Source organism: Gorilla gorilla, chromosome 5, assembly GCF_029281585.2.
Source record: "Gorilla gorilla gorilla isolate KB3781 chromosome 5, NHGRI_mGorGor1-v2.1_pri, whole genome shotgun sequence".
NCBI classification, from domain to species: Eukaryota; Metazoa; Chordata; class Mammalia; order Primates; family Hominidae; genus Gorilla; species Gorilla gorilla.
In genome coordinates, this window is record NC_073229.2 from 45,180,579 (window position 1) to 45,198,190 (window position 17,612).

The 17,612-nt window shown below is 42.6% G+C and overlaps 1 non-coding gene across 1 annotated transcript; it reads left to right on the forward strand.

The window, feature by feature from the left end:
- The first annotated feature begins 10,207 nt into the window (after nt 1-10,207).
- Nucleotides 10,208-10,280, forward strand: TRNAK-UUU (transfer RNA lysine (anticodon UUU)). Its single transcript has one exon. It is a non-coding gene; the product is annotated as a tRNA-Lys (tRNA).
- Nucleotides 10,281-17,612: the final 7,332 nt, after the last annotated feature.

Sequence of the window (17,612 nt, forward strand, 5' to 3'; positions counted from 1 at the left end):
GATTGCATTGCACGCTGCATTCCATACATGGCCACTAGAAGGCAAAGGTCTTGAAGGTGGAGTTAGAAGAGCGGTCCTATTCATGCAAGGAATGTCTGCCCTTGTCTAGAATGATGTCATCACATTGATTGGCGTCAAGAGGGGACATCAGTCATATGGGCCTGTTGGCGCCGTGAGGCAACGGTCTCAAGAGTCCTCGAGAGAAAGAGAAGTGTTGCCCCTCCCTGGGGACAACCTGACACTAGGTGTGGAGCCAGTCGCGGGGATGGGCGACCGCCATGGGGCCAGGGGCGGAAGTGGGGATAGAGCACAGGGTATAAAAGACTCCTGCTACCGCTCCCCCTCTGCTGTCGGGTGCAGACACGAGGTAGCCTCCAGGTGACAACACGGGTGGTGAGAGCAGCCGCATGAATCCACACTGCGGCTGAAGGTCAAGAATTGGCGGTGGCCCATCGGTAGCCCAGAGACCCAAACTGTGTCCGATGTGAGTGAAGGTCACCCTAGATCAGTGCGTCAGTTCCGTTTTGGCAGCCAAATTTCTGACGATCCCATGTAAGAAATGCCACACTTGTCAATAGGAGCGACCCACGCTCTGGGTCTCTTTCTCGGATCGGGTAGCCACCCCAGTGCCGGGACTGTGCTAAAGACTAGAGTCGCAGACTTGGAATTTGGAGGAAGGTGTTCCAAAACGCTGCGCTCCCTCCGGCGAGGGACAAGAGCAGGAGCCTGGCTTGCCTGGGTCCAAGGACAGTAGCTGGGAGGGGTGTGGCAGCCGCTTAGCTTGAAATCTTTCAGATACCCCACCGAAATATCATAAAGAGCACAAAGAACTTTTACGTAGGAACAAAACAGTGAATCTACAACACCTTAAACGCCTGATAACTTCACAATGCATGCCTAGGAAACCAAATAGCAGTCAAATGGAGTTAGTTCCCAGAGAAGAGGAAACGCAGAGGAATCTGATAGGGAGCAGGCTTCAGAAATATTGAGCTGCCTCTCTCTTCTAGAAGGAGAGAACCAACCCTGAGCTGAAATTTCTGCAAATGGAACTGAGATTATACCAGACAATGTCGTGGCTGAAGGAGGGTAGGAAAGTTTAGAAAGTGCTTGTGTTGCTGGGCACAGTGGCTCACACCTGTAACCCCAGCACTTTGGGAGGCTGAGGCGGATGGATCACCTGAGGTCAGGAGTTCGAGACCACTCTGGCTAACATGGTGAAACCCCGTATCTACTAAAAACACAAAGATTAGCCGGCCGTGGTGGTACGCGCCTGTAGTCCCAGGTATTGGGAGCCCGAGGCAGGGGAATTGCTTGAACCCAGGAGGTGGAGGTTGCAGTAAACTGAGATCATGACACTGCACTCCAGCTTGGGCAACAGAAGGAGACTACACTCCGTCTCATTAAAAAAAAAAAAAAAAAAAAATGCTTGTGTTTGAATTGGTACTTCGTCTTGAAACATCAAGCAATGCCATTCATTACTTTTGTCCGTAAAAAGAAGTCTAAGTATTTCAGAGCTGTGGGCAAAAACCCTCCAGACCTGGGCTAGGTTTTGAAAGCCAAGAGAAGCATGATTGCAGAGGTGCCAACCTCAGGCTTTTATTGAAGCAACACAATGGAGAATCTTTGACATCTGAAGTCTACACAGTTACCCTGCCTTCTCTGCTCTCACAGGGGCCTATGCTACCAGTTCAGGAAAATCTGTCTCACTTATATCTGAACAGAAAATGAAGTATGCTGAGCCGGGCGCAGTGGCTCACTCCTGTAATCTCAGCACTTTGGGAAGTTGAGGCAAGAGGATCACCTGAGGTCAGGAGTTCAAGACCAGCCTGGCCAACATGGTGAAACCTGATTTCTACTAAAAATACAAAAGCTAGCCAGGTGTGGTGACGCACACCTGTAACCCCAACTACTCAGAGGCTGAGGCAAGAGAATCACTTGAACCCAGGAGGTGGGGGTGGCCGTGAGCCAAGATGGTGCCATTGCACTCCAGCCTGGGCAACGGAGTGAGACTCCATCACACGCACACACAAAAGAAGTATGCTGGTATCCACAGATAGCTGCAATAAAAATAAATACAAAAATTGCAGTCTGATCTTTCTATATACAAGTTTGCCCAAAAATATGGCTACAAAGAAGAATATAAAATAACATAATTCATGATTAATTTATAAAAAATTATAAGGAGGTATGAAAGGAAAATAAATATCAGGACCCCAAAAATCACTAAACCAAAGGAAAAGTCAAGCTGGGAACTATGTCAGGGAAACCTGCCTCCCGTTTTATTCCTGAATAAGATAGGTACAAAGATAAGAAGGTACATAACTCCCTCACAATTCGCCCACAAGGAAATTCCTTGTGGACAAAGAACAGAGAGAACTCAAAGTCTCCCTCTGAGGCTCACCTGAGACACGTGTAACTGATTGCTTCATCTGCCCTATTGTTTACGTAAAAATGCAGATTCACTGAGCCAGACTAAATTGTGTTTTCAGCGGAAGGCTTATCAAGGACTCAAAATAATGCAACCTTTTGTCTCTTACCGACTTTTAACCCCCTACTTTTAGTTGTCCTGCCTTATCAGACCGAACCAATGTGCATCTTACACCTACTGATTGATGGCTCATTGTCAGAGGCATTGGAACCAGAGCCACTCCCTCTTGAATACCGGCTGGGTGAAATAAGGCTGAGACCTACTGGGCTGCATTCCCAGGAGGTTCAGAAATTCTTAGTCACAGGATGAGAGAGGAGGTCGCCACAAGTTACAGGTCACAAAAACCTCACAGATAAAAGGGTGCGGTAAAGAAGCCGGCCAAAACCTACCAAAACCAACATGGCGAGGAGAGTGACTTCTGGCCGTTCTCACTGCTCATTATAGGCTAATTATAACTCATTAGCATTCAAAAAGATACTCCCACCAGCATCATGAGTTTACAGATGCCATGGCAACCTCCGGAGGTTACCCTATGAGGTCTGTATGATCTGAGGAAGCCTCAGTTCCGGGAATTGCCCACCCCTTTCCAGCAAAAGTCATGGAATAATCCACCCCTTGTTTAGCATATGATCAAGAAATTACTATAAGAATAAGCTGCAGAGCAGCGTATGCTGCTGCTCTGTCTATAGAGTGGCCATTATTCCTTTACTTTCTTTAAAAACTTGCTTTTTACTCTATGGACTCGCCCAGAATTCTTTCCTTGCACGAGATCCAAGAACCCTCTCTTGGGTCTGGATTGGGACTCCTTTCCGGTAACATCATGTCTCCCTAAAATGTATAAAAGCAAGCTGTAAGGCCGGGCACAGTAGCTCACGCCTGTAATCCCAGCACTTTGGGAGGCTGAGGCTGGCAGATCACCTGAGATTGGGAGTTCGAGACCAGCCTGACGAACATGGAGAAATCCCGTCTCTACTAAAAATACAAAAAATAAAAAATTAGCCGGGCATGGTAGTGCATGCCTGTCATCCCAGCTACTTGGGAGGCTGAGGCAGGAGAATCACTTGAACCCAGGAGGCAGAGGTTGTGGTGAGCCGAGATCGCGCCATTGCACTCCAGCCTGGGCAACAAAAGTGAAACTCCTTCTCAAAAGAAAAAAAAAGCAAGCTGTACTTCGACTACCTTGAGCACATGTCGTCAGGACCTCCTGAGGCTGTGTCATGGGTGTGTCCTTAATCTTGGCAAAATAAACTTTATAAATTGATCGAGACCTGTCTCAGATACTTTTGGGTTAAACAGAAGCAATAATGGCTATAAAGAAAAAAAACACAAAGCAGAAACACAAGAATTCAGGAAATACATTGCCAGAAATAAATATTTCATGATAAGAAAAATAAAGACTGTGAAACAGAAAATTACAGAACTCATAGAGACAAAGGAAAAAAATATTCAGGATTGAAGACTAAAATTACAAAAAGCACAAGGCGGGTACCACTGATAACATGTAAGTGGATAGTGAGAATAGACATGAAAAATAGAAGAACAACAAAAATGTAATCAAATTAATTGTAAAAATAATTATAGATATAGAGCAGGTGTTGATGATCTACAGCTGTGGACCAAATCAAGCCTACCACCTATTCTTGTGTGGCCTTGAGCTAAGAATGTTTTTTCTATTTTTAAATGGCTCAAAAAATGAAAAGAATTTTATAACATATAAAAATGATATAAAATTTTATTTTCAGTTTAAAATTCAAATTAAGCTTTATTTAAATAAAGGTTTTTGGAACACAGTCGTACTCATTCATGTGCTATTATATTATATGTTGCTGCTTTCATGCTACCCTTCTCAGTGCCAGAGTTGAGTAGCTGCAGACCATATGGCCTGCAAAGCCTAAAATATTTACTATCTGATCTTTTACAGAAAAATTTTGCCAACTACTAATGCAGAATATAGGCAAGGGAGATTTTAAAAATACACAGATGTGTGGAGGGACTTGGTGGCTCACCTCTGTAATCCTAGCACTTTGAGAGGCCAAGGCAGGCAAATCACATGAGGCCAGGAGTTTGAGACCAGCCTGGCCATAATGGTGAAACTCCTTCTCTACTAAAAATACAAAAATCAGCTGGGCATGATGGTGTACGCCAGTAATCCCAGCTATTTGGGAGGCTGAGGCAGGAGCATCGCTTGAACCCGGGAGGTGGAGGTTGCATGAGCCAAGATCTCGCCACTGCACTCCTGCCTGGGCAACAGAGTGAGACTCTGTCTCGAACAACAACAACAACAACAACAACAACAACAACAACAACAACAACAAACCCACATAAGTGGAATTCCCCCCTCCAAGATAAGAATTATTGAAACAGAGCAGAATTTGCATTACATGATAAAATATTCATAATCTAAAAGAAAATTTGAATGTATCTATTGAAAGATCACAAAGCATACCAGAGAAAATTGATCTCAAATAGGATAATTTCTAGTATTGTTATTTGACTTTGAAGATAAAAAAATATTTGGGTAGCAGCTACAAATGTCAAGTCAACACCAGGGGAAAGAAAATCGTATTGGCATCTGATTTCTCTACAACAGCATCAAATGCCTAAAGACAGTAGAGCAACACCTACTATACACTTAAGGAAATATAGGGTGAATAAGGGGTTGTATATATTCAGATAAGCTGCATTTTTAAGTCAAATATTCTGGATTAAACACTTAAAAATGCAAGAGGTCAGGATATATTGATCACATAGATTTTCCTTCAATAAACAACTACTCAAAGTATTCTAGGCAAACAAACAAACACATAAAATGACTGGGGAAATTACAACAAAAGAATTAACATGGGGCACTGAATATATTAAACTGCAGATTACCAAAACACTGAGAAAGATAACAATAACTAGAGAAAATGGAAACGGTATATGCTATGACAATATAGAGATGGTATAACTAAAAATTTGAAGGCGTATGGAGCAATACTGCAGAATTTAATTTCACTGTACAATCTCTAATAACTAAGATAAAAAGTATTATTTAAGAGTGACAAATATTCTGTGCCTATGATTATTTAACTGAACCAAAGCAAAGAGTGAGAGACACTAAAATTTGGTTGGAAATAAGATGGAAAGAAGGAAAGAAGAGAAAGCAATCCTATCCTATGAGTTAGTTCCAATAGAAACCTGAACAGCCAACCTTTAGAACAGAGCTCTGCTAAGAGCTGAAAACATTGTGAGTAATGTTAGTAGTCAATTGCAACAAAGGCAAATGCCTTTGAATGATTTCCCCTGGCTCTTGATGTGTGGATAGATGGATAGATGTTACCAATACTGTTTAGTTTACTTGATAATAGGGAGTGCTAACTTTGAATTTCAAGTAACTGAAACATTATTCCCTCCAAAAGAATCTCATTCTTTTCATTAGTAGGCCTATACTAGAAAAAATATTGCTCAATTCTATAGTTATATTTTAAATTTTGTTAACAGTGTTGTTTTCTCAGCTGAGCGTGGTGGCTCATGCCTATAATCCCAGCACTGCGGGAGGGCAAGTCGGGTGGATCACCTGAGGTCAGGAGTTCAAGACCAGCTTGGCCAACATAGTGAAACCCTGTCTTTACAAAATACGAAAATACAAAAATTAGCCTGGCTTGATGGTGGGTGCCTGTAATCTCAGCTACTCAGGAGGCTGAGGCAGGAGAATCACTTGAACCTGGGAGGTGGATGTTGCAGTGAGCTGAGATTGCGCCATTGCACTCCAGCCTGGCCGACAGAGTGAGACTCCATCTCAAAACAAACAAACAAATGTTGTTTTTTCTCTTACAATATAAAACTTACAGAATACCCTTGAGTTTTCCTCTTGACCCATCTGATCTTTTTACAGAAAACATTGGCTGACCCATAACATAGATCATGTTGGACTAGGGTAATATGAAGTAGGGCAGGAATAGTTGAAATTGTCAGCTACTGGAATTTGATGACATTTCTAGGAACAAGAAAATTTTACCTTTTAGAGGAGTTCATTTGGGGGACTTGAATTCAAATTCCTGATATTTGGCTCAAAGTTCTCATGGTATTACTTCTCTACATTGTTTCAAAGTAATATTCTGGGTATTCTATCTGAGAAACAAACAAATTTAATTAAGCAGGCAAAACTAAGCAAACAAAACACCACCAGATCACCAACCACACACAAAATAGGTAAAATTAGATACCCGAATGCCAATTGTTGCTTATAATATTTATATTGTCTTTCATGGGAAATGAAAGCCTCTGAAAGCTAATAAATACTAGTATGAAAAGTGACCAGTGCATGAACATCTTTCACGTTAAGTCAGGAAACCATTTGTGATAGGCTGAATAGTGGCCCCTCACAGATGTCCACATGCTAATCCCAGAAACCTGTGAATACGTTACCTTACATGGCAAAAGAGATTTTGCAAAGTAATTAAGTTTAGGATCTTGAGATGAGAAAAGTATCTTGGATGATCCAGTTGGGCCCAATATAATAAAAGGGAAGTCAAGAGTGAGAGAGAGAGAAAAAGAATATGTGATGATGCAACCAGAGGGTAGAGTGATGTATGGGCTTTGAAAATGGAGGACTAGCCTGGCACGGTGGCTCACACCTGTAATCCCAGCACTTTGGGAAGGCATGGCAGGCAGATTACGAGGTCAGGAGTTTGAGACCAGCCTGGCCAACATGGTGAAACCCCATCTCTACTAAAAATACAAAAAAATTAGCTGGGCGTGGTGGCAGGCACCTGTAATCCCAGCTACTTGGGAGGCTGAGGCAAGGAGAATCACTTGAACCTGGGAGGCAGAGGTTGCAATGAGCCGAGATCACACCATTGCACTCCAGCCTGGGCGGCAGTGTGAGACTCTGTCTCAAAAAAAAAAAAAGAAAGAAAGAAAGAAAGAAAGAAAGAAAAAAGAAAATGGAGGACTGGGCCTTGAATCAAGGGATACAGGTGGCTGCTAAGAGCTGGAAAAGGCAAGGAAACAGATTCTCTTTTGAAGCCTCCAGGAGGAACAAAATCCTGCTTGATCTTGGACTTCTGACTGTATGAGAATAAATTTGTGTTAAGTTACCAAGTTTGTGGTAATACGTTGCAATAGCAAAAGGAAACAAATAAATGACTTATTACTTAATAGTGATTATAAAACAAAGAGAGAGGTTCTTCCTAATCCAGGGTTTCCCATTCTCAGCACTACTGACATTTTAGGCTAGATAATTCTTAGTTGGTTGCAGATGCTGTCCCATGCACTGTAGAATGTTTAGCAGCATCCCTGATAACTAATCATTAGATGCAAGTAGCACCCTTCCTCAGTGTGACAACTGGAAATGTCTCTAGACTTTGGCAAAATCACTCCTAGTTGAGAACCACTGTTCTTGTTCTTCTGCCTCTCACATCTCTCTTATCTTAGAATATATCACATCGATCTCTTTACTTCACCCACCATACCACTAGGCCGGTAGAGTAAAGTGATGGGGAGAAGGTATGTGAGGAAGGAAAGAAAAAGGCCAGCAGGTGAAGAAAAAGAAGAAGGTCTGGTGAGGACAATGGAGACGGTAAGACATGCAGAATTATGGAAGAATGCTCAAAATGCCTGCCACTTACTCTCACAGAGAAGTTAAAGGACTGAAAATAGGAACTTATAGTCCTCTCCTTATCTATATTTTAAGACCTAGATTTTAAGACTGAGCTATTACTATTATTCCATGTAGAAATTTGTAAATACGTAATTTTTATTGAAAGGACAGAGGAAAGAAGAAAGAGGGAAAGGATTTCTAAACCACACTGGTCCAAAAAGAGCTGAAAGAAGGGCAATGTTCTAATGATAGCCTGCTTTATTCCAGCTGCGCTAATCCAGCCTTTCTGGAAGCCAGGCATATGGCAAGATTTGCTGCTTTCTTGGCCTGCCCTGCTCAGGAATGTAGCCTTTTGCTTTCCTGTGGGCAAAGCTGACTTTATTGATTTGTTCATTCATTCATTCATTCATTCTTTCATTTCACAAATATTTGTTGAATGCATAGCCAGGTTCTGATTCTGTAATTGGTACCAAAGATACAGAAGTAGAGCAGTGGAGGGAGACAGACAAATACATCAAACTAATTGGTGCCAACGCACTCTCATCAAAGGCCTCCAGGGATACACCTGGAGTTGAACAAGTTGGGTTTATTACATGTTGCAGTGAGGGAGAACACACACCGTGGAAACCACGGGTGTCTCGCTAATAGGGTGTTAGAAAAAAAATTATAAAATTTAGACTTTGGCGGGGTGATTTTGGAGAGGGTTTAAGAAAGTAGGGCTTTGCCATGCTTTGGATACTGTCAGGAAGTGGGGGTAATTTTTTGTTGTTGTTGTTGAGATGGAGTCTTGTTCTCTCGCCCAGGCTGGAGTGCAGTGGCGCAATCTCGGCTCACTGCAAGCTCTGCCTCCCGGGCTCACGCCATTCTCCTACCTCAGCCTCCCCTTCTGCCCACTACTTCAAAAAATACAAAAAATTATCCGGGAGTGGTGGCGGGCGCCTGTAGTTTCAGCTACTTGGGAGGGCGAGGCAGGAGAATGGTCTGAACCCAGGAGGCCAGGAAGCGGAGCTTGCAATGAGCTGAGATCGCGCTACTGCACTCTGGCCCGGGCGACAGAGCAAGACTGCGTCTCAAAAAAAAAAAAAAAAAAAAAAAAGAAAAGAAAAGAGAAAAGAAAAGCTTATTTATTTGTTTATTGAGATGGAGTCTCGCTCTGTCGCCCAGGCTGGAGGGCAATGGTGCGATCTTGGCTCACTACAACCTCTGCCTCCTGGGTTCAAGCGATTCTCCTGCGTCACCCTCCCAAGTAACTGAGATTACAGGTGCCCACCACCAAGCCCAGCTATTTTTTTTTTTTTTAATTAGAAACTGGGTTTCGCCATGTTGGCCAGGCTGGTTTCAAACTCCTGACTTCAAGTGATCCACCCATATCAGCCTCCCAAAATGCTGGGGTTACAGGCTTGAGCCACTGAGCCCGGCCTAATGTTTTAAATAATAGAATTACTGACTCAAAAATAAATAGTCCTGGGTTAGGCAGTCCAGGTCTGGCACAGCTCCTCATGGAACAAGTCTCTTCCTGTCTTCCTCTTCTGCCACATTTGCTGTGGGGTTTCTGTCCCCATGGTCCCTCTGTACAGGTGCTCAAAGTGTCTCACGAATTAATGAATACTGAACGAACCACGAGCACTATTTCCTGAACTCTCAGGCCATTCTTGTCTTTGAATGAGTTGGGGCTCCAGACAAAATGCGAAGAGAAAATTAGAGGAGGACTTGTATTTTTATTTCCTCCTAGCTCTGAAGAACCTAGACATTCCATTTCTGAAAGTGTGGGAAAAATACCAAATGGGGCAACAGAGAACCTTCATCTTCCTTCCACATTTTTTAATTCTCTCGAGCATTCTCCTCAATTAGGCCAATCGTTCCTTAAAACGGTCTCCTCCTCCTGGTTCCTCTCTCGAAGATGGCGAGGGAGCCTGCAAATTCGGTCTCCAAGGATCCCCCTGCCCAGAGCAACGAACTCCCTTTGGCAATATAGGAATAATCTTCATTCTCCCTGCAATTGTGCACATTAATAGGCTGTTTAATGAAAGTACAGTGTGGAGGTTAAATTATCTGCTTGGTGATAAAATGGCTTAGGTGATTGAGCCACAACCCTGGTAGTTTCTGAAACTATGGATTTCCTGCAGCTTTTCTTGGCGATCCGATTACTGATGGGATTACATTATTTAAAGAATGAACAAAGTTTTCGTAAAAGAGCCTGGGTAGCTCAGTCGGTAGAGCATCAGACTTTTAATCTGAGGGTCTAGGGTTCAAGTCCCTGTCCAGGCGTTGGGTGTAGTTTTGACTTCTGCCACATAGAGAAGTCAAAACAGAAAACTTCTGCCACATGCGGCAAAACAATCGTACACTTTACTAGCTTTACTTACTTATACCCTCCAGAGACTAACTAAATCACATATTTGTAAGCAAATCTAGGATTATGGTAAAGATATTATAACAAGTAACTTGCACTGGAGTTATTGGACAGCCACTTTCAAATTCCCTTACCTGGTGGGGGATAACAACTGCATTCTAGAGGGTGTTGCAGTTTGGGAGGACCCTAGTAGCATGTAGACTCTGAGAGTTGGTAGTACACAAAACCCTGCAAGAAACACTTATAAACTAAAATCCAGACAGACTTCGAAATTGTTAGTCATCCATTTTGCGCTTTAGTTACAAAACTACTGTCCTCACTTTAAGATATAATCTACTAAAAAAAAAAAAAACCCAGAAATGGGCTTTTGTGCATTTTTTCTGTGTACAGCTCTATAGACTTTTATAAGACTTGAAATGGGTTTTGGACAAAAAGTCAAGGTTTTTACCCGGTTTATACTGTGAGCACAGTAAGTGCATATTCTTTATGACTGGTTCCTTCATTTTCACTAAGTCATATGTATCCTGGAGAAGAGGAGTAGAGCTAAGGAGATTTCTATCAGAGAAACCCTGTGTTTGAAAAGTTGTGGAAGTTTTCCCGCCTTCAAAGTGGACCTCAGAAATCCTTCAGTAAGTAGGCAGGGCAGCAGGAATCGTCAGTCCCTGGATGCACCTGACATAAAAATGAAGTATTCTTTTAGCAGAAACAGGTATTGAAAGGTCAAAAGTCTGCTGTTCCCCAGACTGAACCTCCAGCTCTCTCTTAGGTCCTAATTCAGCTGGTCAAAGGATGAGATCTGTAAGAAGAGTGAGAGCGGCCGGGCGCGGTGGCTCACGCCTGTAATCCCAGCACTTTGGGAGGCCGAGGTGGGCGGATCAAGAGGTCAGGAGATCGAGACCATCCTGGCTAACACGGTGAAACCCCGTCTCTAATAAAAATACAAAAAAAAAAAAAATTAGCCGAGCGTGGTGGCGCGCGTTTGTAGTCCCAGCTACTTGGGAAGCTGAGGCAGGAGAACGGCGTGAACCCGGGAGGCGGAGCTTGCAGTGAGCCGAGATCGCGCCACTGCACTCCAGCCTGGGTGACAGAGCGAGACTCCGTCTCAAAAAAAAAAAAAAAAAAAAGAAAGAAAAAAGAAAAAGAAGAGTGAGAGGAATTCATGGTTTCAAAGACTTTCAGGGTCTCCCAAAGCGTGTCTCAATCACCTGGGGACTCATGTTTCTTCCTGAACTTGAGGAGACGTGTCCAATTTAGTAATGACTGGAGTGAACAAGGTTTCCTCTTCAGAGGAATTAAAAGATACAGAAAGAGGCCGGGTGCGGTGGCTCACCCCTGTAATCCCAGCACTTTGGGAGGCCGAGGTGGGCGGATCACTTGACATCAGGAGTTCAAGACCAGCCTGGCCAACACGGTGAAGCCCCATCTCTACTAAAAATGCAAAAATTAGCTGGGCGTCGTGGCACGCGCCTGTAGTCCTAGCTACTCAGGACGCTGAGGCAGGAGAATTGCTTGAACCTGGGAGGTGGAGGTTGCAGTCAGCCAAGATCACGCCACTGGACTCCAACCTAGGTGACAGAGTGAGACTCGGTCTCAAATAAATAAATAAATAAAAATAAAAGATAGGGAAAGAAGAATGAAAGTTATAACTTACAAGACAGAGGATTTAAATCTGTTGTCCCCTTCGACATTTTTTCTGCACTTTCACAGTTGGGATTTCCTGGATTATTTAGGGTTGGGTGGGGGTGGGAAGTGGAATGACTGACCACTTCCAAGGGTTTTGCAGGCGTAGAAGAACACCTCCCACGTCTCTTGTGCTTCTCCCTTTTTAGCACACCCATCCTAGTGCTAACTTTTCCTTTCTCCTCTCCTTCACCTTTCCCTAGGCCCTTCTTCTTTTCCCTCTTGTCTTCTCTTTTCTTCTACCTTTCATTCTCTGTTACCTCTCATTTGCTACTTAAGTGTTTCCTTTCCCATCCATAAGGGCAAAGTTGAATGAATCACTTGGTAATGCACCACCTTGAACATCAGAGATTCCATATTAATACATGTCCTCTTCTAATACGTTTCATCACATCTTAAGTTCCATCTCATTCAAAGACAAGAATGACCTAGACGTTGAAAAAGTAATATTTGCTGCCACAGTCATATTCAGCCTTCAGTCATGCATGAGACATGGTTGAGCACCTTTGCAGAAGAAGAAAGGAAGCAATGAGGTAAGAACCAAGACAACAAGAGACTTCACAATGTTTCCCGCAATAATGTCAGTTTCTAAATAAATAAATAAATAAATAAATAAATAAATAAATAAATAAATAAAAACCATGGAAAATGATGAAAGGCTAGATTTTGTCAAGTATGGGACAGGGCAGGAAACAGAAAGCAGTGGCTGTGATTTACCTAAACTGCATTGTTCTTCTCTCCTGGAGGACTCAGAGTTGGGGAAAACAGAATAATTTTGGAGTCCACAAGTGCCGTATTGAAAATGTTAGTATGGTTTCACTCATCGAGGTCTGTGTTGTAGGTCCAGCATGCATCTGCTGTGCAATCTGACTTTGCATAAGTTGCCAGGAAAACAGTCCTATGGATTCACATAAATTGGTTCAGCTTAACACAGAAGTACAATTTTATTCTTCATTCTTGATTTATTTTCCTTCTGTTTTCATTCATTTCCTCCATTCCCCTCCCTTTCATCCCACGAGTCTCCTGCATTTCTTTCTTCTCTGAATATTATGTACTAGCAACCTCTGGCCAAAGAATGAGATGGATGTGAGGGTGAGTATAGGCATAGCCCTGAGCATGTAAGGGTGAAAGCTATACAAAGGGAGATGGAACCCAAGTTAATTCTAAGATTTCATGAGTTTTCTGCAGCCTGGGAACACTAGATTCAGGTTTTTCTTCCTTCCCAAATTTTACATTCTCTGGCTTTTTCTGCTCAGGTAAGCGTTTGCCTTGTCAAAGTGAGTATTGTGGAAATTGCTTTACCAGTATTAACAGATGGTAGAAAAGAGATTTTAAAAATGCTACATGTAATGGGATATTTGACTGTTCAGGTGATTAATCTGTTAGTAGAATTTGAAAACTTAGGTTTAAATTTTGTGTTGTCAAAAATTTTGTTTATATTATGCCACGTGGCATTATTGGGGGAGGCACAAATGTTTGGGTAAAAGAGACTTCTTGCAGTCTTTGTTTCACCTTGCCTTCTTTAGGAAGCACGGCATTTCCCTCATCCTGTATTCATTCTTACCCAGTGCTCCTCTTAAATTTCTTACTACAGCTCTAGTATATTGCTCAAATTACAGTTATGCCACTAACTGAAAACAAGGTACCCCATATCTGAGAATCCCATTAAATTTAAACAAGTTGCCTTATACTCTTAGGGGAGTTACTAAAAGTAAAATAGCAGACAAACAGGTATGCCTCACTTTAACCATCAGAACTATTGCTTTGCTTACATTCTCTATGATTATAGCACACATTGCCTTGAAATAGTCCATGGTAGGCATGCACACTCCTTGCCAATGAGTAATAATTAAGATAAGATAATTAAGACTTTGTCACAATTAACTTGACAAAATGGGACCCCGTGGACCTCCCCTTTACCCCTGTCAATTAAAATAGTTAATACAGTATAATATAAATTAAAACAGGACTTTCAAGTATTGAGCCCATTGTATAAGCTCTGTTTAGAGAAGGGGTGATTATCCCTGCAGTTTCTTATTGAACAGCCCAGGTTAGCTTGTTATTAAACTTGGAAAGCATGAATGCCTCCTAATGGAAGATTATTGCAACCTTAATTCCATGGTCCCACCCATTAAGGTCCTTATACCAAATATTATTGTAATTACTGACTCCATCTAATTACTAACTGGTATATACTCTGTAGTCATAGACTTCCCTACTATGTTTTGTTTAGTGGCTATTTCAATGCCTCAAAACTTCTCAGTTTGCCTGCATCTGTGAGGGAACACAGTACACCTTTACCTCCCTACCATGGGATATCTCATGTGGCTTGCCATAGCACATAATCTTTGCTGGCAAGATCTTAACTGCATCCAACTTTCTCCAGAAATACAGGTGTGATATTACATTGATGACATTCTTCTCTGCGGAGACTTATTTGACACACACACTCATTCAAGACATACAAACATTTGGCCGAGTGTGGTGGGTCACACCTGTAATCCCAGCACTTTGCGAGGCCGAGGCGGGTGGATCACTGGAGGTCAGGAGTTGTAGACCAGCCTGGCCAACATGGTGAAACCCCGTCTCTACTAAAAATAAAAAAATTTGCTGCGCATGGTGGTGGACAGCTGTGATCCCAGCTACTCAGGAGGCTGAGGCAGGAGAATCACTTGAACCCAGGAGGAGGGGTTTGCAGTGAGCCGAGATTGCACCATTGCACTCCAGCCTGGGTGACAAGAGTGAAACTCTGTCTCAAAAAAAAAAGGCATACAAACATTCACATAGGCCCTCACAATAAAGGGATGGGCCATTGCCCCTCATGTGCAAAAGTAAAATTGTATAATTATCTCCTTTATTATTAGATGTTGAACTTTGACAAAATTATTACCACTTTCTAAGACACTCTTAAGAATAGTTGGATAGTCCTTTAGCATTATAAAATACAGACACCTCAAGCCACAAGCCAATCAACGTCTTGCTTTCTTACTCATCCTTCAACCTAGCACTCGCACTTTGAAATATTTATAGTTAAAATACATTTCCAACAATATGAAACTATCTACACACATTAACTGCAAGACTATTTGAAACTGCAAAATACTGGAAACTACCTAAACTACCAAACGTAGGATATTTATTGATTGAACTATTTTTTCACACATAATGGTGTAATATGTAGCTATAAAAAGTAATGAGGGCCAAGTGCAGTGGCTCATGCCTGCAATCGCAGCATTTTGGAAGGCCGTGGCAGGAGGACTGTTTGAGCACAGGAGTTTGAGACTAGCCTGGGTAAAATAGTGAGAGCCTGGGTAAAATAGTGAGACCCTGTCTCTACAAAAAATAACAATAATAAATTAGCTAGGTATGGTGACGTATGACTGTGGTCCCAGCCACTAGGGAGGCTCAGGTGGGAGGATTGCTTGAGCCCAAGCGGTTGAGGCTGCAGTGTGAGTTCCTTCAGTCACTTGGATTGCAGAGCCTTAGATTGGCTATATCTCTGTACTGGCAGATTTTGACTGTCTCAGTTGACTCAGTGGACTTTTTGTTAGACCTGGACAACAGAAGCAACATGCATCCGGAAATATTAATGGCATCTACTGATGCCTGCTGAAGTCTCTTCATACCACAAACAACAGATCTTCTAAATGAGGGAGAGCAAGTAGGGAGTGATGGAAGAAAGATCTTGTAGAACTGCCAGAGAATGCATTTATTTTCACTGATCTTTGTTCATATGAAGAATCCTTAAGAAACAGTATAAGGAAAGAGAAAGACCTTAAAATATCCCATCCAAATGTGGTACTAAAGTTAAAAACATACACTGACCAGATTTACAACTGGATAAACAGAGGGACAGAACTAAGTGACCTGGTTAAAGGTGTCTCTGTCTCTGCTAACACCTCATTAACTCGATTTGAAACAGTGCATAACAACTTAAAGTTTCATGTGTTACAAAAAATTGTCAGAATCTTGGATATGGGCAACGGAAATGATTGGGTGTCTTTTCAGTGAAGTGTTGGGCATTGTCTAATGGACCTCCGGAAATTGCTTGATTCTGAGTGTGTACTTTTGACCAAATTTTTATTTGTTAAACTGTTCGAGGACTCCACAGGAGAAAAGTTGACTTGTAGATAACTGATAGTAATGCAAATGACGTTAGACCATACCAACTCAAATAAATTTTGTCGAATAGAAATATAATTAATTTCCAGTAGAAAAGATAACCCCACATATTACATTTTACTCTCCTGTACCCCAGATATTACATTTTACTCTCCTGTATAGATTATTATTATTATTTTATTATTATTATTATTTTTGAGACAGAGTTTCTCTCTGTCGCCCAAGCTGGAGTGCAGTGAGGCCATCTTGGCTCACTGCAACCTCTGCCTCCCAGATTCAAGCCATTCTCCTCCCTCAGCCTCCCGAGTAGCTGGGCTGATTCAAACCATTCTCCTGCCTCAGTCTCCTGAGTAGCTGGGATTACCAGCGCGCGCCACCACGCCCGGCTAATTTTTGTATTTTTAGTAGAGACGGTATTTCACCAGTTGGTCAGGCTGGTTTCGAACTCTTGACCTTGTGATCTGCCCGCCTTGGCCTTCCAAAGTGCTGGGATTACAGGCCTGAGCCACCGCGCCCGGCCTGTCCTGTATAGATTATTAATCAGTTTTCCATATATCATTTACCTATTAATTTCCCCAAGAATCCTAAAATACAAATTATCTTAAATTCACAGATGGAAGGAGAGGACAAAATAACCCAAGACATCGCCCAATTTGCAAGTGATGCAGCCTAAATGTAAACTTCACTACCCGCCCCAAAAGTTCAGCCCTTTCTACCTCAAAGTCACTCCCGTGGGAGGCAGGCCTCAAACGATTCTCAACAACTAGCACGCTTGGAACACACTAAGGCAAAGAAAAACGCATTTCTTGCTCCCAACCAAACAAACGAGGAATGAAAATTCCCAGTTAGAGATCCTGGCGTGTTTCTAGAGCCAGCTGAAAACACTTTGAATCCTGGCGCTTTCGGTGATCTCTCTTCCCAGAGAGAAAGTGGCAGTGGACTTCCATCAGATGATCGCTTGCTGCGTGAACCCATTGATAAACCAATACGCGGGAATCCGACTTAAAATGACAAAACCAGGGCCAGGCGCGGTACCTCACGCCTGTAATCCCAGCACTTTGGGAGGCCGAGGTGGGCGGATTCCCTGAGGTTGGGAGTTCGAGACCAGCCTGACCAACATGGAGAAACCCCATCAATACTAAAAATACAAAATTAGCCGGGTGTGGTGGCGCATAGCTGTAATCCCAGCTACTCCGGAGCCTGAGGCAGGAGAATCGCTTGAACCCGGAAGGCGGGAGGGGGAGGTTGCAGTGAGCCGAGATCGCGCCATTGCGCTCCAGCCTGGGCAACAAGAGTGAAACTCCGTCTCAAAAATAATAATAATAATAAATAAATAATAAAAACAAAACCAGGAAGAGCTGCTTTGTAAGACTGGCCTTATTAAGGCCTGAGTCCCTCAATAAGATTGGTATTGTTTAGGTTGTAATCAAAAGCAACTGCTTCGT